Below are 25,941 nucleotides of genomic sequence, written 5' to 3' on the forward strand. Positions count from 1 at the left end.
CAGCTACTGCAGCCGAGAATACTGAATGACAACAAATACCTCCAGGTTATTCAGCTGTATCCCCGGTGGACCACTGCAGTGCTGTTCCTTCAACACACACGACCACCTTGGACTGTGTACCTCTTGTTTAATGGTAGATCATGCAGATATCTGATTATTTGTGCTAGTTATGAAGGTAAAATATTCTTTTTATTTTATTTTTTTATTTTTAGAAATGGTCTTTGGAGGAACCAAGAGAGCATCACCAATATAATGGCAACTTAAAATACGAAGCTTTTGACGAAATTGTTTTAATTACATAGCCCACTTCAGCACACTTCAGTCTTGATCATTATTCTGGATCTCATGCACATGGCAATTTGAGTTTTACTTAAGAAAACAAGTAAACTAGAATCACCACACACAGCTTGTGAGTGAAACCACAGTTATAACTGAGCGATTGAGAGCTATGTAATTGACCTAGAGGTATAGTAATTAACTACCAGGGGATAAACTAAAAGCTCATTTTGTAGACTCCAAGTGTTTCTACAGAGACCCCACATGCTATTTCATCTGCCGGAAGCAAAAGCCATTATGGTTGTCTTTGTACAAATAGAAGGAGGGATATATTTGTGTTGGATTTTTAAAGAACTGATATTGTCATTCTCTCTGTCCAGGAGTGTTATTGTGGGTAGCATAACACACACCCCACGATTTTGCTGCTAACTTAAACAATTATGATAAAAATGTCTTTCATAAGAACATATTCTAGATCTTTACAAGAATGCAACAATGGTCACTATCTCGGCACCAGTTTCAAAAACTAATACTCCTTGGGATTTTTTGGTGCTTCCCAGCACATTTATGTTATAACTCCAGCAATTTTTTTCAAAGGTCTGGTAAATATTTTGTTATCTTAGAGAAAAAAAAAATTCTCTTGGGTGCTACTTGCCTTACATACATTGCACCTGTATGTAGCCAATTTCAAAGCTCTCAGATTTCTGTAAAGGTGAGAGTAAAACATTGCTTACTGGATAAATTGTGGCAAGGCTAGCAAGTTCATGACCGATGCTCAGGCATTAGGGAAACGCAACACAAGAGCCAACATTCCTTTGCAGTCATTAATTGCATGTCCTATAAAGAAAAGAAACTCAGCCATCATCTCAGTCCCATTCCTCCAACCACTTTGTGGACAGTGGACCTACAACAATGACCTTTGGTGCATCTTTGATCAAAGATTATGCTAATTAGCATCACCGATTCCATGTCAGTTATGTTCAAGACACCTGGCTTTATATGTGGTCCAGGAGTCAGCTCAGGGCTTCCTTGCCACCTGAAGTCTCGTTGAAATTTCCATCTATTCCCCTTGCCTCTTTCCTCATCCTGTAGAAGCACAAAGTCTTTCCAAAGATTTTTTTTTTTTGGTTCATTTTTGAATACAAGTTGTGATGGTCTTTTGAATTTTATCTTCCCTGAGAAACTTTCCTTTAACCTACTGACCCTGGCATGAAACAAAGGTCCTTATTTGGCTCCCACTATATCCACACCAAACATTTGTGAGTTCAACAGAAATTATTGTTTGCGTGGGGGCCCTATGGAAGTAGTCACGGTGCATGCCAGGCATCTGTCTCTTGCTAGCCCTTCACTGCCCACTGCCACCTCTGCTGCCCAGCCGCAGGCTCCTGAATCATCGGGAGGAGTGGCTGAATCTCTGTTATCTGAATCCAGGGCTATTCAACTTTCCCCAGGCCTGCACCCAAAGTGCTTATGCTAACCCATCAACATGCTCAGTAGAATACAGTCTTCCAACAGAAGATAAGATATAAAGAAAAAGAACAAATTATGCTATATCATCTACATTTAACTTTATTCACCCGAAATCTTTTGAGTCTTATATTATTTCAGTTTTATAGAAGGAGCAGCTAGATGCTCAAGGGTTAAATACATTACTAAAAGGCACACAGATTGCAAACCCAAAACCTTGCTCTTTCCTCTGCATCATACTCATTAAACACCTCTTGCTCTTTTAAAGTCTTTTTCTCTCATATACACTCTTTTAACGTCCTTCTCAGCGATAGACTATCAACTTCTCCATAACTCCTTCCTCTCCACTTCACCTGGCTGCTGAGTGACGCCACACAATCATGATCTTCATGTCCTGTCCCCATTTCCCTTCGTCTCATGCCTAAAATCTTGAAATCCAGCTTTTGCCCTTATCTATATGATGAAACTTGAACCTACACTGTCAGCAGTGGCTCCTGAGTTGCCAAGCCCATGGCCTCTTCACATTCTTTATTTTCCTCCTATTCTTGAGGCACTGGCACACAGTGGAGCATAGTCTGTTTATGGAAATTCTCTCCTCCCTAGGTTTCCATGACATATATGTTTATAAAGAATTCAATAGCAGTTTTTAAAAGCAACTTGTCTTGAGTCTCTCTAAAGTATTAATATAATTTTAATAGAAACAACTTTTGAGCTAATATTTTATCAACTTATGGAACATTTAGTTAAATTAGTTCATTTAATACAGTACAAATATAATTAGAGTTACAATCACAAACACAGGGGCATAAGCAGGCTTGTGAAACAGCTCGATCCCTTCTCTTTTCCCAGTTGCCTGAATTTTCTATATCTAGAGTAAATATTCCCTGATCATGAATGATTTCAATCAGAATTCAAATCCATTATGTAGTATACAGTGCTATGACTTAATAAGATGGGTGGCTTGAGGAAACTCAGGGCCTCTGTAATCTCTAATGCATACAGTAGAGTTTAAATTATATGCTTGCTATGCCTGCTTTCAAAAAGTTCATAGTCTTACAAGATATGTATCATCAGCATGAAATATTGCTAGCCTAGAATCCACTATTCTTATTAGAAGGTAACAAAAAGTGGTGTATCATATAAAAGTTTTAAAGAGTAACTGTATATATTAAAATTGCTGGTAGCTACGCAGGACAGAAAGTATATTACTAGATGTATACATAACATGGGGAAACTGAAGATTGTTTTTATGTTACACTTTTGGAAACTATAAATCCCCCCTTATTGGGTAAAGAGTGTCTTACACAAAAATTTACCATATTCCTTCTAAAGGAAATAGTAACTGGTTTGCACTGTTTGGCAGGTCTCATAAACAAAAGCCATCAAATTTTGCTTTAATAACAGTCACCATTACAATGTCATGAAATTCCAGAAATATCTTTCTGAGGAGAGAAAAAAGCCTCAGATGCCTGATTTTAGAATAAACAGAGTAATATAACAACAACAAAAACCCAAACTATTTGAAAGGGTTTCAGCAGACTCAGTAGACTCTTCTCCATATTCATCTTAATATATATCTTGACCACAGATATCATGAAGCTGCTTTTGCTTTTCTTACCCTGCATCTATCATTCAGGAAGTCAATGTGTGAGCATCTGTACTGCACCTTTGTAATGAATTGAGGAACTGAATTAACAATGTCCTATTTAAACTGCACAAAATTTAGAATATACAAGATTGTTTGATTAATGCAACAAAAAATCAGTCTTATTAAGCAAAGACAAACTTTTACCAGCTTACCTGACTGAGTTAAATCAACCTCAGCCAGATAATCTAACTGGTAAAACAAAAGAAAACTAAAGCTACCCTTTCTTGTGATATTTGAAGTTCCTGTCCATTTCGAAGATACAAATTCTCTACAAAAAGGAACTAAATGCTCTTCTAGTATTTGGAGAAGAGTCATTTTAAAACAGAAGACATTGAAAAATAAATGTATAATGACTAGATCCAGGGCAGAGGAGTAACTGACAGATGATTCATGATCATTCTACCTTGCAACTCAGTCATCTGCTCCAAACATGGCATTATATATGCACAGTATAATTTGCTATACTGTTCACATGAAATATTTGCTTGAAGATAATTAAATATCCCCTTATTTATTTGCCAAACTCTGTATTTCCAAAGAGAAAGACAAGGCTAGTAAGCCTGGTTTTTGGATGTTCTGTTCTTAGATGAAGTTCACAGGCATAGGCAGTTTAGAGATAACAATTGGCCTCCCTTTTTCTTCCAGAACACTATCTTTTTCATTCTCTGCTTCCTGACCCCACATTCTCCTCCTTTTGTAAGTGTCCTCACTCTCGATTTTCTTCCCTGGTTGCCCAAGCTTTGAATATAAAGATAAATGCTATTTTACAGGGTACAAGCTTTCCTTTACCACTAAAAGAATCTGTTTAAAATAAGATGAGCATATGATTTTTTTTTTAACCTGGGGAAGACAGAACATACTTTATAAAATAAAATGTCTGTTAATGCTGTAGGCAAGAGATGCCTACCCACCTGCCCACACACCTTGATTTGCACCCTCACAGCCAAACAAGAGTTTCTTGGGCATTTCATGAGTCCCCAGTCAGCCTCTGCAGTAAAAGATACCATCTGAGATAAACCAGGCTGACCGCCTCCAACTTGACAGCCATAACTCTAATATCCAAACTGAATATTCTTCTCATCGGAAACCTCCCTCAACACTAATTTGGCACAGAAGCAAACAGGCCATCGAGCAGACCTGTAAACTGAAGGTGTCAGACACTAAAAGGTACCATTAAGCTGATAAAATATCTCTGCATATGAGGAAGCATCATTTCGGGGCTATATTTCTTAGTACCTAAAGTTTATTGGCTCATTCTCCAAATCTGACAGTGTCCTTCATGAACTATCAAACATATCATAACACAAGCTATTAAAGGAAATAGAAAGTGTACGTTTCTCTAAATAATCTTTTCCCGTTGCAGGTAAACTTAATGCACTTGGAAAAAAATATGTGAAATAACAAGCAGCAGCAGTTTTCAAAAGACGATCTGAAGAAAAAAAATCGTATTTTATAGGGACTGTGAGTCACATAAAGGCCCTTTTATACAGCACCATTACTGCAAATTTTAACAAAGATTCGGTGAAAATAGGTGATGAATGAGAGTGGTAGAGAAAGATTCATACTACTAAGTGCTCAATCAAATGTCTTTGTATTCAATAAATAGCTTTAAAGATTAACCATGTTAGAGCTGGTGAAAAATGGAATCCTTCAACTTCTCATTCTCTGCTTAACAGGTTCCACATTCTTAATGTAACACAGACTGCCACTCGGTCCCCATGTGCTCTGATGGTCTACCACCCACAGTGAGCTGGATGTACAGACAATGATTTATAAGGCTTACGGGGGCTTCTTTGGTTTCCCTGTGAGGAACACCTTCACAATTTAATGTTTGTATGTACATAAAACTAAGCATAAAGCCAAAAGCTAGTGTCATTTGTGTAAACATATATGAGCATATATATCAATGGAGGAAATGACAAGGTACTTTGTGGCCGTTGTCTCATCTGGAAACCACCACTCCCTCAACGCACACACACATGAAACATCATCCAAATTGCTCATCACCCTAGCTTTAGAATATGTAACTTAATTAAACACACATATATTCTCTGGAATTTGGCTACTGTCTTGGCAAAATTCTACAAGTGTTTCCTTAGAGTCTATTTCCAAGGCTAAGTCACAGGGATTATAATGGGTAGATTAATCACATTACTTACATGTGCTCATTCTTCGGGTTGATAAATACTCGGATGTTTAATAAACTTCAATGTGGTGTCGTGGTTAAGAACATAGGTTTTAGAGGCAGACAGAGTTCAATGCACATTCTGAGGCAGAAAATTGTGAGTTCTGTGATGAGAACGCCTCTACTGCAGAATTGTTGAAAGAATTACTGTATAGCAGTATATGTAAAACACCTTGCACACTGTCCAGCTCAAGGGTGTTATTCTGAAACTTTTCAATAATATCACATATAGGAAGCCACGCTATTACAACAAAAACTGACTTCGGGCCGTGCATGGTGGCACATGCCTGTTACCCTATCTACTCAGGTGGCTGAGGGCATGAGAATTGCTTGAACCTAGGAGGCTGAGGTTGCAGTGAGTGCCACTGCACTCCAGCCTGGGTGACAGAGCAAGACTCTGTCTCAAAAACAAACAAAAACCCCAAAAAAACTGACTTTGGGAGGTGGGGGTGGGGGTGGGGTCTGCTGTTTATCAATTTAGTTAACACTGCCCAAAAGTGTGTCAGTAGCTGAAACAAACAGTAATGGACTAAGAGAGAGATGCTGTCTTCTTGCACTGCTCTGTATCTGCCTTTCTGCTTCTCTCTGCTTTTGTCTCCCCTCTTCTGAAATCCTGAGCCATTCATTGAATCAGCAATTTGTATTAATTGGCAAACATGGGAGAGGTTGAGTACTTTAGTGTTCTGAAGGTGACTTGGGCTTAGATCTTGTCCCCTTTCAAGAGTTTACATACAGCTTGGTAGAGATGACGAGTTTTCACTCATAGCTGGCTCTGTGCATCCTCCTGGGCATGTAGGAGACTACATTCCATGGCACCATTCATTTAGGAGGAGTCAGCTTACTAGTTCCAGCCAATGAAATGTCAGCACAAGCGACATGCCATTTCTGTTTCCTGTCATTTAAGAGACTGTGAGTCCTCTCCATGCTTTGTGGCTGCCTTGTGAGCCACATGTGAGGAAAATGGCCTGATAAGATGAAGGGGGCCTAAGAGTGCTTCAGTGAGTCCATGTTGAACTGGGTGTGATTGAAATTCAACTTCTGTTTATCTTTTGCAGCAACTAATGGTTACTTACATTGATTGATACAGAGAGAGAAAAATGCATAGTAATTATTGTAGAAGGTAATAAGGACCTTATAAGAGGATTTGAAGAGGACTTCAGCCGGGAAGATCATATTGAGGAGTTGTTCCTTTAATTCAATCTTGAAAGACAGGTATTATTTATTTAAGTGACAATGGAGGAAAAGGGCATTCCATATGGAAGAACCACTCATGAAGACAGCCAGAGCAGTAAGGACCTGTAAGACATTACCTATCATCCTCTAGGCCCTGAAAAAAACAGATGTGGTCTCTGCCCTAATGGAGCTTGCACTCTCATGGGGTGCCAGATATTAATCAAAGACACCAAAAATGAATGCTGAGTTACAACAGTGATAAAAACGCAGGGGAATAAGTGGTATAATTTGAGATCACAGAACAAGAGGAATGAATCTAATTAGGGAGATCAGGGAAGGTTTGCTGAGGAAGAAATGATTGAGCTACAGTCTAAGGAACAATAGAAGTTCACTAGGTAAACTGAAGGGTGAGGAGAACACAATGAGAGAGGACTGCTACCTTACAGAACTCGGCATGGGACAAGTCCAGAGAGCAAGTAGGACTCCATCTCGTGGGACCACCTTACAGATTTCTGTCTTTATCATGAGAGCAATGGAAGGTCCTTGGGATGTTTTAAGCAAGCTGGTGATAAGTTCCAATATGCCTATCCAAAAGATTACTCTTTTCCACAACTTATTGTGGAAAATAAACTAGAGGGGATAAGAGTGGAAGCAGGGGGACCAGTTCAGAAGATACTGCAAAATATCCAGGTAATACACAAGAGTAGCTTAGGCAAGGATCGTGGCAGTAGAGAGAAAGAGCAAAAAAATAGGAGGGATGTGAGAGATAGTGAACTCGGTGATAAATTAGATATGGGGGGTAAAGTAGAGGAAGGTTTCTGGTTTGCATGAGAGAGTGGATGGTGATGCCACTCACTGAGATGAGGAAAACTGGAAAAATAACTAGGTATGGTGGAAAAAAAAAAAGAACTCTATGTTGAGCATTGTTATGGTCTGAATGTTTGTGCCCCTCCCCGCCCCCTAAATTCATGTAGTGAAACCTAATCACCAATGTGATGGTATTAGCAGATGAGGCCTTTAGGAGATAATTAGGTCACAAGGGCAGAGCCCTCATGAATGGCTCTTATAAAAGAGACCCCAGAAAGCTGTTTTGCACCTTCTACTGTGTGTCGTTACAGTGAGTAGACATCCGTCTAGGAAGAAGCTGCCCCTCACTAGACAGCAAATCTGCTGGTGCTTTGATTTTGCACTTCCTAACTTCAGAACTGAGGGTAATAAATGTTTGTTTATAAGCTACCCAGTTTATGATATTTTGTAATATTTTATAATAGCAGCTCCCAAAACTAAGACAAACATATTGTGTTTGGGGTACCTTCGAGATGGTCAAAGAGGAAGTGTCAGAGAGACAGCCTACCTCCAGGTCTAGTTCTTAGAACACTGCATCTCAAACTTGGATATGCAATCGTATCCCCTAGCGATCTTGTGAAAATGCAGATTCTGATTCAGTGGGTCTCATGTGGGGTCCACGATGATGCATTTTTAACATGTTCACTAGTCAATGCCAATACATGATGCCTGCACATGGTTAGCACTCAATAAATATTTGGCAAACTAGAATGAATGTACTACTGCAGAAAGTATTACAAATGAAGGGTAAACTAAAGGGAGAAAAGTAACTTGAACAGTCTGTACTCAAATTTAACAGAAACATCAAAAGCCTTAGAATATTTATAACATTTGACAATAATTTTATGTTTAAGAAATTTCCCTAAGGAGATAATTTATTCCAAGGATATGCATAATGATGTAGCTATGAGGACAGTGTAACCCAAATTGAGAAAATGTATGGATCTGTTTTAAAATGAAAACTTCTTACAGACCCTCATTTTTGACTTAAATTAATTTTACTGTTACCTAGATGTGTGAAAATATGAAATTACATAGTAGCTGTTTAGGATTATGGTTCTTATACAACTATACAACCCAAACAAATGTAAAACACATCTACAAATTAAATACAACATTTACAAAACACATGACATTCAAAACAACATTAATTTAGGGTTACTAATGTTTTTGTTCTTGTTTTTGAGGCAGAGTTTCGCTCTTCTTGCCCAGGCTGGAGTGCAATGGTACAAACTTGATTGACTGCAACCTCTGCCTCATGGGTTCAAGCGATTCTCCTGCCTCAGCCTCCCGAGTAGCTGGGATTACAGACATGTGCCACCACACCTGGCTGATTTTGCATTTTTAGTAGAGATGGGGTTTCTCCATGTTAGTCAGGCTGGTCTCGAAACTAATAACTTTTATGAGAGCCTTGATTGCTGTCTGCTGTGAATATGGTATCAACTTATTGGGTTTCTATTTTCTTTTTTAATTTTGAGTTTTATGTATCTCTGCTACCTCCACGTGATGGCTCAGTCCTATCACTGCTTTTTGGTATTTGAGCTTCCATTTGTTCTGCATACTATGAGGTCTTTTGGTTTCACTTGGTGGAACGAACTATATGATCATTTCCTTATTAAGCAGACCTCTGTCCTTTCTCATCAGCTCACAACAATGAAAGCGACACACAGCACAGCACACTGTGAATACAGATGCGAACTCAGGCACTGATATTGTCACAAGGTAATAATTTAGAATGAATGACCTTTAATATGTTTTCATGAAAACAACATTTAAAAATTCTTTTTTTTTTTTTTTTTTGAGGCGGTGTCTCGCTCTGTCGCCCGGACTGGAGTGCAGTGGCCGGATCTCAGCTCACTGCAAGCTCCGCCTCCCGGGTTCACGTCATTCTCCTGCCTCAGCCTCCCGAGCAGCTGGGACTACAGGCGCCCGCCACCTCGCCCAGCTAGTTTTTTGTATTTTTAGTAGAGACGGGGTTTCACCGTGTTAGCCAGGATGGTCTCGATCTCCTGACCTCGTGATCCGCCCGTCTCGGCCTCCCAAAGTGCTGGGATTACAGGCTTGAGCCACCGCGCCCGGCCTAAAAATTCTTTTAGAGAACCCTCACATGGTGAATAATAAAATAATAGCAATTAATGTTGAAAAACTAGCCTAAATGTTCATCAAAACTGGTTAAATAATTTAGGGACTATCAATATTACAGAATATAATGGAGTTGTGAGAAATATGATAAAAGACAATAATACTTCATTAGAATGTTCACAATATACCGCTTCTAAAAAGCAGGTTGCAAGAAGTATACATATATATGTATATACAGTGAGATTCATCTACAAGAGAGACTGAAAGCATATACGGACAAAAGTTAACATTGATAAGGAATTACAAGTGATTTCTATTTTCTTCTGTGTGTTTTTCAATATTTTACAAACTTTCCACGATGAATATATATTAGCATTGTGATCAGATGAAAACATTATTTTTTAAAAGAATTCTTGCACAAAGCATCTGACATAAAACTACCGGATTTCATACCTTAGAGACAGGTCAGATTTAGTAAGACAGTGTCTAAGTACTTGTTATTTGATGCACGCCGAGAAAAATACCATGAGACTTGCTTGGTGCTGCTCATCCCTGGTGGTAAGATGAACCACAGTGGGCATCTTCCTGACAGAGTGGCAGTACTATCATCTTCCCACCTTCAAGGAGCTAACAGTATTATTATCAATTCTTGACATGCTATACAATCTCCCTGAGAACAATGGAATTTCAAATGAGACACGAGTCTTTGAATCTGTTTATTTATTTATTTTTGATAAGACACAAATTTTACATAAGTACTCTCTACTTATACAGTCACTGTTCATCATTTAATTACATAGCTAATGCCACGGATTACAATTGTGAGTGCACAAAGATGTAATTAGGGGATAAGTACCTGGTAATTTCTATTCTCTAAAGTGAAGACTGAATGTTAATTAGCTTTAAGCATATTATGGTAGGTGCAATTATCAGGTAATCTTTGGGAATGCGTACTTTTTGGATCAGCATTTATTAAGGAAGTCCCATGCAGTTACCAAGGAATGCTACAAAAAGCTGCAGACCTTTGTGCATGGATAAAAAGAAAGTATAATTAGAGAAGTCAATTCCACTGTCACCTTATTGGTATTACTGTATTCCCATTGTTCTCTTGTAATTCTGTCCCTGTAAATGCTCAATTATTCACTATTCCCAGGTACCTGGGATATTTGGAAAATCTGTACATGTGATGCATATCTAAGTATGAAATGCCTGAAGAAGCCAAGTCCATCAAATAGAACCTCTCTTCTGCAGTTTTTTTGCATTTAAATATGAAATCATAATGAAGTGTCCAGGTGGCAGAATTTTTGCTACAGCAGCTGCAGTACCGACTCAGGAATTCGAAAGCAGAAGCCCAACAGATTAACGATTCCCCATAATATTATCTCTGTAACATGCAATTTGTTCTCAATGATAATTAGATATTTAGAGAGAGACATAATTAGGAAGAAGCGGCCTAATGCTTTTTGTTGTTGTTGTTTGCTGAGAATCTCCTGACAGTCAGATGATCCACTATGGGAGCAATGTGATTCCGGTATTGGAATTTGCAGTGGCTGGCTATGTTGATATATGGTTTCAACATTCTGAGTGGTGAAATAAAACCACCCTATATTCAAACCTTCCTAGAGTTAATTGGTGTGTCATATCTCCCATCCTTGAAAATAGGCCAGGATTCTGCTTATAAGGGCTTCACAGCCATGGATTACCAAAAGAAATATTGGGCCAGATATAAAGAGAAATGAGGTAAAATGTGATTTCAAATTCATTTTGGAATGCTGATGGCTAAAACAGCCATGTAAAGGTAAGGTCCAGATGGAAACTGCTATTATGACAGCTTGTTCCCTTTTTCCTCAGCTCTAGCACTGTTGCCACAGAAGCCCATATTTAAATGCACGCCATTCCTTCCTGAAATTTTACTTACTGAATCAATCATTAAGTCCCTTCCTATGAGCAGAGTGGACACCAAGCTATTCAAAATATCCTTCTTCATGTCCACTTCCAATGCCCCCACTGCAGGCTGAACAGACAGTTTGAACAGGCTGCCTCTGCATCTGATGAATGCAGGCCATTTCCGAACTGCTCAGAGACTCTTACCCAGGCAGAAGGCCTTAGTCAGAACATTCACCTCCAAATCAGTCATTTCTACACCAAAGCTCCAGAAGATCCCCTCTGCTCCCTCCTCCTGAAATGTAACTACTAAACTGACTCCCAGCACTATGAATTAGTTGTCCTTTTAAAAAACTTAATGTGAAACCATATAGTTCATAGTCTTTTGTGGCTGGGTTTTTTAGCTCAACCTTATGCACACAGGATCCATCTGCACTGCTGCATGTAGCAGTAGTTCATTCCATTACTATATACCATAACCTGTATATCAGTACACTACAGTTTATCTATCCATGTTGTTATTGATGGTTATTTGAATTGTTTCCAGTTTTCAGCTATAAAAATTATGCTGCCATGAACGTTCCTGTATAAGTCCTTTGGTACACATATCCACCCATTTCTGTGGGGTGTTTATCTAAAGATAGGATTGTCCTGCTCACTCCCAACAGCTGTAGCTCATTCACTCATCTGCACAAGAGCTTTGTTTTCCTAAGAGAAGAGTTTTATTAAGGACAGGTCTTAGATGGAATGGGAAGGATAGCGGGGGAAGAAATAGAACCTATTCTCCATTGGAGTTTGCAGGCTGGATGGGCAGGAGGGGTAAAGAGGTTCTTGCATGGGTGTTGTTCTTGGATGTGTGTAAAGAGAGTTGTCCAGGGTCCAGAAGGTGCACTCCTACCATCTGCGCAAAGCCCTGCCCAGCGCTGGTGCCTTAGAGAACAGGAGTTGGGGATTATCAAGAGGCTGCAGGCTTGGATAGCTACTGGCATCTGCTCCCCTGATAGACGATGGCAGTGGTGAGGCATCTATAAAGGCTTTATGGGCAGGGAACATGGGCAAGGATAGCTAGAGCCAGAAAGTTCAAACAGCTGGAATTACATCGTAACTGGTTTATTCCTTCTAGAAATAACTAGCGGCCCACTGGGAGCAGGGAGCACTAAAAGATTGCTCTAAGGCAAGGCTGAAGTACCTGCAACATCTGTCTATTTTACAAAACTAGTCACCATACAAAGTGGCTAATGCCATTGCAGCAGAATGAGCAAAGACCTAAGAGCCCTGGGGGGAATAGACGCTATTCTACTCCTAATCCTGCTTCGCACTCTCCAACTCAGACTCCTTCTTTACCAAAACATTCTCCCTTTCTCTATAAAACCACAAAGGAGAGCTGTAACACTGCCCACAAGGAGTTTGGAAGGCTTCACAGAGAAGATGACAATAATGTGTGACCCTGGAGAGTGGAAAATTTCTCCAGGTGACAACAAATCTTACAGGTTGAAAACATAGCACATGTGCAGGAATGGAAGTACAAAAATACAGGTACCTATGGGAAAGAACAACTAACTCAATGTGACTAGGAAGTGCAGTGTGGGTGTCAGAGCCTGGGATGGGGGCATCTTAAGGCCACTTATTTAGGCAGTTCTGTGAAAATCTTCCCAGCAGCCCTCAGTGGGGCAGACCTGACCATTGGACTTTCTCCCAAAGCCTGCCACACCCCTAACTAGTCTGGGCACCCTGCAGGCATTCTAACGCACATGCTTATTTGCTCAGCTCTCAGTGTTTATTCAAGGCCTTTTGTGGCTCAGCTTTCCCACCCACGAATCTCTTCCCCAGAGACAACAACTGTTTTTGAATGCTGAGTGTCAATCATGCAACATCTTCCCATTACCATTTATGCCCAGGGCCTGGATGTGTTGGTCTCAGTCTGATGGTGTTGGAGATGGGGCAAGAGTGTTAGGAACCAAGGCTGGGGAAATAAGTAAGGGCTGCATATGACAGGCTGGGAAGGGTGAACTTTACCTGTCAGAAATGGCTAGTCCTCAAAGATCTGCAGGTGACAGAAGAGGTGGTATGCATTTAAGGGAGCCACCTCCAGCACCAGTGTGGAAGATAGGCTGGTGGACGGAAAGTGCGAGGTTGGCAAAGCCATTTAATGGTAGGTCCTAGAGCAAATTGATGAGCACAGTGTAATGCAGCGCAGGTGAGCTTGGAATTTAGAAGCAGACAGACCTGGGTAGGCAGCACTTAATTAACTTGGGGCCATGATACTTAAACTCTCCCAGCCTCGCTTTCCATGTTTATGAAATGAACATAACGGATGAGGAAGATAGCCTATAATGAGTAAAAGAGACCTAATATGGCATATAGCAGGGATCTGTCAATGTTACTTCTCTTGGTTTTTGAACTACAGAAATAGTCTTTGAGAAATCAGAGGTGGGATCAACACTATTATTTAACTGAATGTAAAGGTTGAGGGAGGAGTCAAAGAGGACGTCAATATTTTGGTTAGGTAAGCCAGAGAGAATATAGGAAATAAAGCTTTGTGGCTGAAAGTTGAGCTACAGAGTTGATGTGTTGGAGCACCCCTTCATCACCGTCCGGCAGAAACAGAAGCAATCCACAGGGGCACAGCAAACTGCAAATGGCTGTGCGAGTTCCTCACTGCACAAGACTCCCGACTGAGGGCTGGGTGTCGGCTGAAATGCAGATTCCACTCTGTGCCAAGCCATAAACTCTGGAGCAGGACAGCATTTGCTCAAAGGCAACGAAAGCTAGTGGTGGCCCTGGAACTATGGTACTCCCATGTATCGCTGGGTATGCAGCCTAGCCTCAGTGGAAGTACCCAGAGATAGGCTCATGTTAGCTAGGCAATGCCCTGAGCACAAAACAGAGAAAGCCCTTCATAGTGAGAGCCTGAAGTCCCAGAAAAGACAGGCCACGCATTGAGGGCACATGCCCCAGTACAGCTCCACAAAAATACAGTAGGTAGCACCTGCCTCTGTGAGTCATTTTCACCATGGAGGGATTAGGACATTCAGAGACTCACAGAATGTTAAAGTGGGAAGGGGCATTGCACCTCTATTCAAAGCTTGTTCTTTTTGGTTTCTCAAGGGGAAAATGACCCTTATGATTCCCTGCTTCCCCTCTTTCTCTTCTAAAGCAGTCCTTTCAAACCTCATTGATTACCATACATTGCAGCAAGGTAAATACTTAAGAGCATAAAGGGTTTAACTACTTTTACATGCACAAAAGACTCAGGATGAAAAACCTAATACTGATTAGGTAAATGACAGGGGCACAATTGGCCTAGATGTTCTACAGAATCCATCAAATTCTTCCAGGCTCTTCCAGTTCCACAGTAGCAGTCCGTTTCTTTCTTTTTTTAAATTGCTTTTGTTTTTGAGATGGAGTCTCACTCAGTCACCCAGGCTGGAGTGCAGTGGTGAGATCTTGGCTCACTGCAACCTCTGCACCGCGGGTTCAAACGATTCTCCTCAGCCTCCCAAGTAGCTGGGATTACAGGTGCCTGTCACCATGCCTGGCTATTTTTTATTTTTATTTTTATTAGTAGAGACTGGGTTTCACCATGTTGGCCAGGCTAGTCTCGAACTTCTGACCTCAGGTGATCCACCCACCTTGGCCTCCCAAAGTGTTAGGATTACAGGCATGAGCCACCGCGCCTGGCCCCTTTCTATTTATCACAGGTCTTCTCTAGCCAAAGCCTGGGATTCCTTCACTTTTCTCCATAGTTCACCCTCTCCCATGGCCAGGCTCAGGTTGACCCCAGTGTCTCAGATCTCTGGGTCTTTGTAAAAGCAGGCTTTTCAGTTAGAGCTACAGAGTGCTTCTGTTTCTCCTTGGCTGACAGCCAGTGCCAGTTGAGGTGAAGCACTCTACTGAAAGCCTCCAGCAGGATGACTTTATCCTGGGAAATAACTTCAGTTCCTAGTCCAGCATATAAGCTGCTTTCTCCTGTCTGAAGCTGTTTTTGCCTTGGTTCCAGGTGCTTTTGGCATCATCTCTGCTGTGTTGGCTTTTACCATCTGGTGACTTTTGATTTCTAGCTTCTGAAACATTTCCTGGGTCCTGAGCTCAGCTTTTACTGCTCCACCCTGACCCCAGGCTTCTGCATACTGTTCTTTCAACTTGTTCCCATCCATCACCCACAGCCTCTCCGAGGCTCCCCTGATTTCCTGATGCCTGTGAATGACTGCAGCCTCTGCTGCTAGTTGAAAATGCTTTCCTTGCAGCCACTCGAACCACAGTTGGACCAGAATCTCTAGTATTCCCTTCAAAAAATCTCACAGTGATTATCACTGCATCCACCATCTATTGCTAAAAGGGGATTTAACGTGGCTAAGTGACAAGTGACTACTATTGTTTTTATTTTCTGTTTATTCATCACAGTCAGGATCTTCTCCAGTTCAGCTTCCATTCAGCCCTCCATTCCTTTCAAAATTCTCGGTTCCCTTTCTCACAACTCCCTTTACCCCATTATACAGATTCACTGAGTCTACATCCACCTTTTGGTTTATAAAGAAATCTTCCCTCTATCTGCATGTTGGGCTGTCCTATGGCTGCATAGTCCCAGGCTTTGAGTATTGACTTGACAGCTGGACTGTCTGGGTTGAAGTCCTCACTCTGTCACTTGTTAGCCATGTCATCTTGGCCAAGGCACTTTACTTTGGTTTCCGGAATCTATAAAATTTCTTTTTCTTTTCTTTTTTTTTTTTTTGAGATAGAGTGTTGCACATCACTCAGGCTGGAGTGCAGTGGCATGATCATGGCTCACTGCAACATGGAGCTCCTGGGCTCAAGCAATTCTCTAACTTCAGCCTCCTGAGTAGCTGGGACTACAGGCATGCATCACCATGCATGCCTAAAAAAAATCACGAGCTATTATTTTTAAATGTAATTTTTAGTAGAAACAGGATCTTGCTATGTTGCACAGACTGAAATTTCAGTAAGTATGTTTATCCCATGGGGCTGCTGTAATATTTAGATGAGTGTATGAATGCATATACATAAACCTTTTCAACACTACCTGGCATAGAATATGCAACACATATGTGATGCCATTATAATTTTTCTCTTCCTTATACTATTTTTATGCCTACACATTTTCATCTTTTCTGGTTCCCACCACTGGAATCTCTCAATTCTCCAATCAAACAATCAATATTTAAGGGGTCAGGAGGTAAATTTTTCTACATGTACAGACCATGTTGCTGCTGGGCGAAGGAGCTACTTGTATGCCCCATTTATACACGGTATCAGGGGCACTAGTATTACATGGTATTAACGGTATTAACAAAACACATGCATTATGCAGCAGAGTCTTGAAACTGTAAGGCTCCAATACAACGTCAAGCAGGACTTTCTTGCTCTAATTATAAATGAAGCAGATCCCCAGGTCCCTGTTTTGCACAGAGGAAATGCAAAAGGAAATTGCTTGTAGAAACAACAACAACAACAACAACAACAACAAAAACAGAGAAAATACACTCATACCCCGGATTAATCTACCCAGACTAGAGATGCACTGATATGTCTAATTATCTGATACTCTGCAAGTCCAGAACCCTTCATGAGGTTCAAAGTACTTGGCTGATGTGTGTGTGTGTAGACAGGTAAGCATATTGAGGCTTCTTGTCCACATGTATTTATTTCTTATGGTTTTTTATAATCTATTTCCTGGGAGAAGAGTCTTCCTTCTGGCATTCTCTCTGGCCTAAGCCATGCAATAAGTAAATTATGTCTTTCATTGTAATGAGCAAATTGTGTGGCTTTAGGTTGGTTGGAATGAAGGCTTTTTCCTGCATGTATGTGGCCAGTATGGCAAGGCTGGCCAGTAAGATCTGAAACAGATTTAGTCCAAATGAAATAGATTCAGCAAAGATTATTCCATTTTTCTGCACATCAGAATTATATGTAAAGCAATCTTCAAACTAGATCTGCAGAGCCCTACAGAGGAGTGCTGAGAGCGCAGTGGGGAGAAGGGGAGTGGCAGGTCTCCCAGCCCTGGGCCACTTCTACCAGAGCTGTTCCCCTCTGATCTGGGAGTCGTCCTAAGAGGGGAGGATACTGCAGACAGAATACTGAGACACTATTTAGTTCCTGTCTGAATTCCACACAAGACTCTAAGTGTCCATTTAGTGCAGGGCCGTTTGGCACTAGTGCCTAGCAGAGTGCTTAGGAATTTTCTTGGACTTAGTTAAAGTTTTTGAGTAAATGAATAAAATATATGTGAAATCTACCTATCAAGAAAAAAATATTGCCAAGTCCCTAGAGAGATTAAACGAACACAGGATTTATATAGTTATGTGGTTGGCTGAACTATTTAAAGTTAATTGTAACATTCGCTTACTGTTTGTATTTACTAGGATTTAAATATTGCCAAACAATGCTTTTGTTCCCAAAATCCAAATGAAATAATCTCATCCAGGTATTATTGCAAGGGAAATATTTAAACATCAGTGTACTTTACCCATTTACTGTCACTAACCTATTTCTGATCTACCTGTTTATACAAATAAGTAAAGCTTTTATGTAGGTAAATGTAGGGACCCTCTGGAGTGGGCTTTCCCAAAATTCTATATTCTGGAGAAGTGCAAGGAGAGGTTTTAGAAACTCCCATAGAGGTACTTGATTTGAGCAAACCTGTAGCTTCCCACTGTGATGACCAGAACAGTATCCTAGGGCCTGATCAGATTCAGGGAGGTCTAAGGCTATATGGTAGCTTTGTTTCTAGCCATGTGTATAGGCTATAGATTTTTTTTTTGCAGGCTACATTCGAAAGAGAAGTGATATCTCTTTTCACATTAATAGCAAATAAAATGACTGCCTTTCTACCTAAAGTGAAGTACAATGCAAGTAGCATCCTAGCTTCAATCAGATAAATGCCTTCTTCCCAATTTTGTTCTCGTGCTTCTAAGAAAGCCGGAAAAGTATTCTATGGTAATAGCAGCTCAAGGCAGAGTCTATTACAATATGCCAGTTACTCATTTTCGTTTACAATTGCTTATAAAGCACAAAAGTTCTATGGCTTTTGGCTTGGATCCATAAGGCAGAAAATTTACTGTACTATGCTTCTAATTGTCTGCTATTCCTTTTAAAGGGAAAACCATTCTAGATAAATTGTTTGGCTGAAATGCTAGAAATGTTTTAAACAGAAAAAATGTTTCCTTTCCTGGAACTGTCAGAACATTTCTCTGATTAAAACATGGTAGATTTATAGTTAAGAGAATATTCAGAGAACAAAAGGTTGCAATTCAGTTTACTAATAACTTAAAAATACCAATTACTAAAAAATGCTTTAAAATTATTTTTTAATGTAAATGATCTTAGCAATTAATTAACTATGCTTATCACTGTCAAATCTCTATAATTATACAGTAATCATTCATTCATCAAATCTTAATTGAGCACACACTGAATTCTATGTCTATTTACATACGAATCCCTTCACCCTTTCCCAATCTGGAGACTTCACTTCAGAGAGCCTCAAAGATATGAAACACAACTACAAACCAGGGAATAGGTGGAAAAGACTCAGATAAGCATCTGAGCAGCAAAGAAAATGCCTGTTATAAAGTTTCTACATTTTGCTAGGTATGTGGGTATCTTCATGTTGTTAAGTCTCCGAGCCCTGGGCCACTTCTACCAGAGCTGCTCCCTTCTGATCTGGGGGTCGTCCTAACATGGGAGGATACTGCAGAGAGATGCAGAGATCCAAATAAATATGAATTAAATAGAATAACAAAAGAATTGGTGACACGTGAAGGAAGAGCATATATTGTCTGTCAGGTACTGAATTAAGTATATTATAGACATTATCTCATTTGAGCCTTTCACAATCCCCAAGAGATAAGTAGTATCAGTCCCATTGTACAGATTGAAAAATTAAAGCGAAGAAAGGCTAAGTGTCTTTCCAAGATAAAACACCCAAGAAGGGGTCCACACTCACCTAACTGCAAATCTAATGTTGTGATCTTCTGACCATTAAATATGCTGCCTTTTTCATTTTAGCGTGTGTCTGTAGGTTCTGAGCCGGGTAATCAGAGGACAATTTGTAATTACATCCATTCCAAGTTCCAGTTTCACCTTGTTCCAAAGCTTAAGCCAAACACCCACTTCCTACTCCAAGATTCCCAGTATTTGATCTCCTACTTTGCCTTTCAATGTACCTGACACTGAACCTTTTAGTCTTTGCCTGGCTAATTCCCAGTCATCCTTCAAAGTTTCTGCTAGAATATTATGTACTCAGGAACACCATCTTTGACCGTGAAATCTAAGTGGGGAACCCTTGTTATACGCCCATGCCACTCTACATTTCCCTTTACTGCAATGGTCACAATTTGTAACTAAGTATGCATTTGTATAATTATTTGTTTGATGACTATCTCCCATACCAGAATATAAGCTCCATAAGGGCTGGGAACATACTTGTTATGCTCTTTGCTCAGCCAATACCTAGTAAGTGCTCAATATACACAAGTAAAACCAATGACCTAGGCAAAGCTTTCCACACGGAAGCAGGTACTCAATGCACATAAGTAATATTATTTCATTAATTAGATCCTTGAATCTGTATCCTCATTTCATGTTCCATTTTGTCTCAGAGACTGATGTCTTAGTTGGGGGAATTTCTTTTGGAAGCCCCCCTCCTGTTCTTAGAAAAAGTACCCCTGAATTTCTTTTTCCATTTGTCCCTCAGGATAACTTAACCACAAAATGGTATCTGATCTGGCCAGTCCCTCTGGACTGCCTCCCCAAACTGGGCAATGACAGCAAGCTTCAATTGTCTAAATATTTTATTTATTTAGATTACCTAATTGTAATGATGCCAGATAAATGTGGCCTTGCCTACTAACATATTTAGGGTAAATCCAACAGCCTGCCAACTGTATTCAACCAGAAAAGATCTCTCAAATCAACTTACATTAAAAACTTTGCTATTAACATAAAAATCTCTTTAATGAGTTCACTGGTGGAGATGTAGTATGCTGAGATGCGCAAAAGAATAAATGATTTATTAGTCAATTTAATTCAATTTGTCACGAAGTCCTATCAATTTCCACTTTGCAATAACTTTTGAATTTATCAGAGCCTCTCCTTTTCTGCTGCAATCTAGACCCTCACCTGCCTGGATTACTGTAATTTTTCCTAGCTAATCTTTAGCTTCTGATCCCACTCTTTTACAGCTGAGTTTGCATACTCCAGAAAAGTAAATTTTCTTAAAACTATGCATTTTAAGCTTGGATCCCTGCTCAAAAATCCAAAATGGTTTACCAATTCCTACCAGATCAAATTCAAGCTCATCTCGGAAGTAAGGGCCTTCCTAGCATCTTCGATCTTTCTCAGCAACCTCCCACTTCCAAAGAGCTCTGATTTCTGAGTCTCCTTTGCTCATGTGACTCTCCACTTAGATTGTCCTTGTCCCTCTATGCTGCCTGTCCAGGTTTCCATCACGTGAAAATCTCAGGTTCTGCTGACTCCATTTAACTTTTAGTAAGTGTTCTTTCTCTCTCACCTACATTTTTATCTTTTGTAGAAATGGAAGATACCCATATTATCTGTTATCTGCCTGAAGAGATTGTAGTTTCCTTCAGAGAAGTGATTATCTAAATGTTCTTTTGTATTCGTATGGTTTGTATATAATTAACGTTAATTTTTTTCTCTGATAGTGCCTAGTACTTGAGAAATAAACTCAAGAAACACCTGTAAAGAAAAACAACATCTTATAAATTCTCAAGTTGTTATTGGATGGCAACCTAAGACAAGGCAGGGACCTGATTACCAGTAGGTGATGCTATCGCCTTCAATTAGTATTGGTCAGTGTGAGAATGGAAACTGCAATGGAGAGGCAGTGTGATCAGGGAGGTCAGCTTCAAGCTGAAAGGACTCAGCCCAGTGAGCTCAAGACTCCTCCAGCTATGGACGCTGCTTTCTAAGAAAGCCACAGAGCAAAGCCCAGTTGTGGCAGAAGACATCACTGACTGCCAGAAAAGGCAACAGATCTTTTCCAGCAGGCTGTCAGAAGGGCATCAACCATGACTTTCCCCAAGTTGACAAGCAAGAAGAGCTGTGGAGGAGATATGAAGATGGAAACAGTGAAAGAGGGGAGAGTGGTGGTGCCATTTCTGGGTACCAGTTTTGACCCTCTCAGACCTTCTGTCTCGAGTAATTCCTAGTACATCCAGAACCTTGTCATTAGTCATTCCAGCAGTTAGTTGCATCTGGATCAACACCTTTAACTGATCGATGCAATTACTGAAAGCCTTCTTCGAGAATTCTCAGTATCATTTCTCCTACCTGAACACTAAAATTAATGAAGTCATTCAATAAAATATTAGAGAATAGTCCATAGGTATTATCTCAGTCTCACTGGTCTTTGAATAAATGACTGAAAATATGTATTTTCAGAGGGAAAAATATATTTCCCTCTGCCATTTTGACTGAAAATCAAAATGCTAATCTAAATAGACAATCAATACAGTAAATCACAGACCAAAGCTTTGGAGAAACGAGGTATCTTCTCCTTCTGGTCCAAAGGGTCCTCACTCCTCTCTTTCTGAAACCAGAAATCACCTTAAAGAAAGGGTTAGATAAACTATATATACCTATATGTTAAAAGGTTAAAAGCTTAAGACAAATAAATAAATTGTTAATCATAGAATTTCAGCAAGTTAGAGCAAGTATTTTGTGGGTTGACTAGGGTGGTAAAGACAAAAAGGCACAACTTTTAAAATCATACAGTATATAGCTTCTCACTCTGAACAAGAGGTTGAGTATTTTTCAATCCTAGTAAAATTTACTTTTGGATGAATTTAGTAGGTTGTGAGAGTACTCCCAGGAGATACTTCCCCGCAATGTTTGCTACTTTAGGGTCTAGGTCCTGGTTCCTTGTCATCTTTGCCTTGGCAATATTTTTCTTTCATTGTGGCATCACCAGTGACACAAAAACAGCATCTCTGCTGACAGTACAGGTAGAAGTTATATGAAGGTCACAGGAAGCAAACAGGTAGACAGACAAATGAATATCTTTCTGAAACTGGCCATATCTGGCATGTAGATCTCAATTGATTATGCTTAGCTACCGCATGGCTATTGTCTCCCATTTCAGGGTACTTATCTTACTATGAGGAAAACAAAGAAAGGAAACTGTGAAATATGATCGGAAAGATCTTCTTAAATGCTCAATAAATAGTGTGTACAGCTAGAATTTCACAAGGAGCAGCTATGCTGTAATTCTTGAAGATTCCCAGAAAACCTGGGTTTCCCAGAATTCTGGCCTGATTTACATAAACAAATCAAGGAAATGTTTTCCTGATGGGTTCTTCATTATTTCTCTGACAAATGCTAAAAAAATTGGCAAACTGAAGCATCTGCTTGATTTACAGTTGCTCTTTCTCTGGGGCTCCTGCAGTCAGGATATAACAGTATCTCCGGGAAACTGCAAATATTCACTTTATTTCAATTAGTTTTCTCCACACAGTCCACTGCTTCTTCAGCCAGCTCAGAAAACATGACTTTTAGCCTTGCTTAAGCTGCTTGACTTGTGAGATAAGCACTGGACTTCTACCTAGTCATTCCCTAGCAAGATTGGATCCTTTGTGTCTTATCAGTTTACTTGCTGGTATTTATTTAACACCGTTTGTGATGAGCTCTCACTTTTTTTGTCCGTTTGAATTTTGGCTTGATATTAATTTATCTTTATCTTCTGATTAACACAATTCTACCTTTGTGACCTAGAGTCAAATTTTTTTTTGAATAGGCTAATCTAAACACAAATGTCGAAATTGGACAGTACCCACTTTTGAATAAGACTTTTAAGCTGACATAGTCCCTATTAGGCTTTTGAACTTTTAACAACAGAAAGCACTGACATCTTTCTGTCAACATTTTCCTGAACCACAAATTGTGCACACATTAGAAATTCTCTAGAAATGACATAGAAAGGCTAGGAAGCAAATGTATTCTTGTAGTGCAGGTCTGCAAGTCCGGGTAATTTCAGAATATACCACATAAGCTGAAAAGATGGCAGATGCAAGAATTGGATTTAACCATAGATGATAACCTAATTTTCTTCATAGCACTGTAACTCAATAAGTCTTTAATGGCTTCTTAGATAAACAGATGGATGTCATCAAAAGGCACAGGATGATAAATCTGATTGGTGTCTGAATAATTTGCACTGCTTCATCCCCAAAACAAGTAGCAAGAGAAAAATGGGAGAACACACACTTAAGCCCCAGCATGGGAGTTTAAATTATTTGATTAGAAACAGTTGTATTTTCCCAGTGGCATAATATTGAAAACAACCAGAATGGCAAAGTCCAGGAAGTGCAATCTATCTTTTTAATTAGGGTTCTTCTTTTGAAGATTTATATTGTTTAGTTTAGCTGTGTTTATTCTTATTTAGTTGACTCAGTTTATTTTCATACAGATTTTCAAATATTCAATTAAGCCCTTTGGTAAACTATGACTTTCAATTATCCGTGATAGCCCAGAGTTTATAGACCCTCATGTCCATGGTCCAATTTCTGCTGGTCAAGCAGTTCCTGCTTCTTTGAGTAGTTCCTTTTCTTGGATGCTTTTCATTTAGCTTATTTATTTATCTGGATCATTCAGTGGAATTAGATTTCAGATGGTTCATTGTCAAAAGTCATATATATATATAATCTGACCAGGCCTTTCTAGGACTGGTACTGTCAAATTCTAGACACACTCTGATAACCTCAACCTATCAGTGAGATTTATCCAGATGAAACCAAGAGAAAGGCTATGGCCCAAAAAAAAAAGTCCTAAAAGGAAATATGCCTTCTGTTGTCATTGTCATTGTTGTATCTGGGTTGTAAGATTATGGGAAAAATGCCTTAGTGTAAAGGGGAAAGTATCAGATGGGTGGTAATGCTAATGGTCCTTGTCCCCAGTATAAGACACTGCTTCCAAATATGTCTGAGAGATTCAAAAGTTTACTAACTACAGTCATCATAAAAAAAAAAAAACAAAACTTTTCAAGGACAGAACTGAAATATAATTGAGATCCTAGTTGAAGAAAAGCATTCCTTTTATTCCCAAAGCTCAAGCAATTGCTTTAAAATATTTGTATTATCCAATGTTAGTTTCTCTGCTGAAGTTAATTCTCAGCAACTTGAAATAATAATAGTAGGAAATTTGTATATAGCATTTACTATGGGCCTGATATTGTTCCTAGAACTTCATATGTTTTAACTCACTTATTCTTCATGACAACTACAAAGAAAAGAACTATTATTATCTTCAATTTATGGATGAGAAAACTAAGGCACAGATAGATTAAGTAACCTGCCTAAGATCACATAGCTACTAAATTATAGAGCTAGGAATTAAATCTCAGACAGCTTGGCTCCAGACTCTATCCTCTTAGCCATTTTAATGTTTTCCTGCTTTTCATAAAAGCTTGATTGATGTATAAAAATATCCATGATATTATCAGAAATAATGTCAAGATGGATTGGTTAGGTCACACTGAATATGAGGATAATAATCTCTGCTTTGGAATCTGGTTACTTAGTCATGCAGGCTGGGGAGTTCAGGGGTTAGTCCTTCAGGAACAGCTGGGTCCCTGATAAGCAGTGCTTACCTCAAATGCTCTTAGGATGCAGGTTATGCATCAAATAATGAACTGCATATTCCAAAAGCACTGGCTATATATTGGTACGCTTTGCTGCCTGGTCCTTCACATGCAAAAAGGTGGCCTTGTCTTAATTTCAGATGATTTCTGCTAGACTCTTCCTCTATTAGGCCTCTGCCAGGCTTCTGGTTTGCCAAAGGCAGGAGCCAATAGCTAGCCAATTGATCAACCCCTTGATTTGGAAAATCTGACTGCCTTTCTATGTCCCACTGCCATTTTCTTTAGGGAGAGAGTATGGCCAATTACCATAATTTACTATAGTGGTTTTTGTGACATTCAAAATACCTCAGTTGGCTGAAAACACTTGGTAAAATTTTCCTGAAAAGCAATTTAGCAATATGTATTGATAAACCTAAGTATGGTTCATACATACTAGCTTCAGAACAAGTATGTATCCCAAGGAAATAATCAGAGATGTGGACACCCAGATGTGGATTACCCAGAAATCTTTTTCACAGCGTTATTTATAACACCAAAAAAAAAAAAGTCTGGGAACAACATAAATAGCCAAGAAGAGAAGAATAATTAAGAAGTTTATGATACATCCGTAAAATGCAATATGCAGTCATTAAAATTATGTTTCTGAAGAATTTTTAATGACATGGAGAAATACTCATTTTATAACATTCAGCAAAAATGCAGAATACAGAACTTCATTAAAAAATGATGCCACTTATGTAAAAAGAAATCCAAATACGTCTAAAA

General features: G+C 39.4%; 1 protein-coding gene across 1 annotated transcript in view; it reads right to left on the reverse strand.

The window, feature by feature from the left end:
* ATRNL1 (attractin like 1) overlaps positions 1 to 25,941 on the reverse strand; it is an 852,984-nt gene that overhangs the window by 53,075 nt on the left and 773,968 nt on the right. The window lies entirely within an intron of this gene.

This window comes from Trachypithecus francoisi, unplaced genomic scaffold, assembly GCF_009764315.1.
Source record: "Trachypithecus francoisi isolate TF-2019V2 unplaced genomic scaffold, Tfra_2.0 Contig01579, whole genome shotgun sequence".
Lineage (NCBI taxonomy): Eukaryota > Metazoa > Chordata > Mammalia > Primates > Cercopithecidae > Trachypithecus > Trachypithecus francoisi.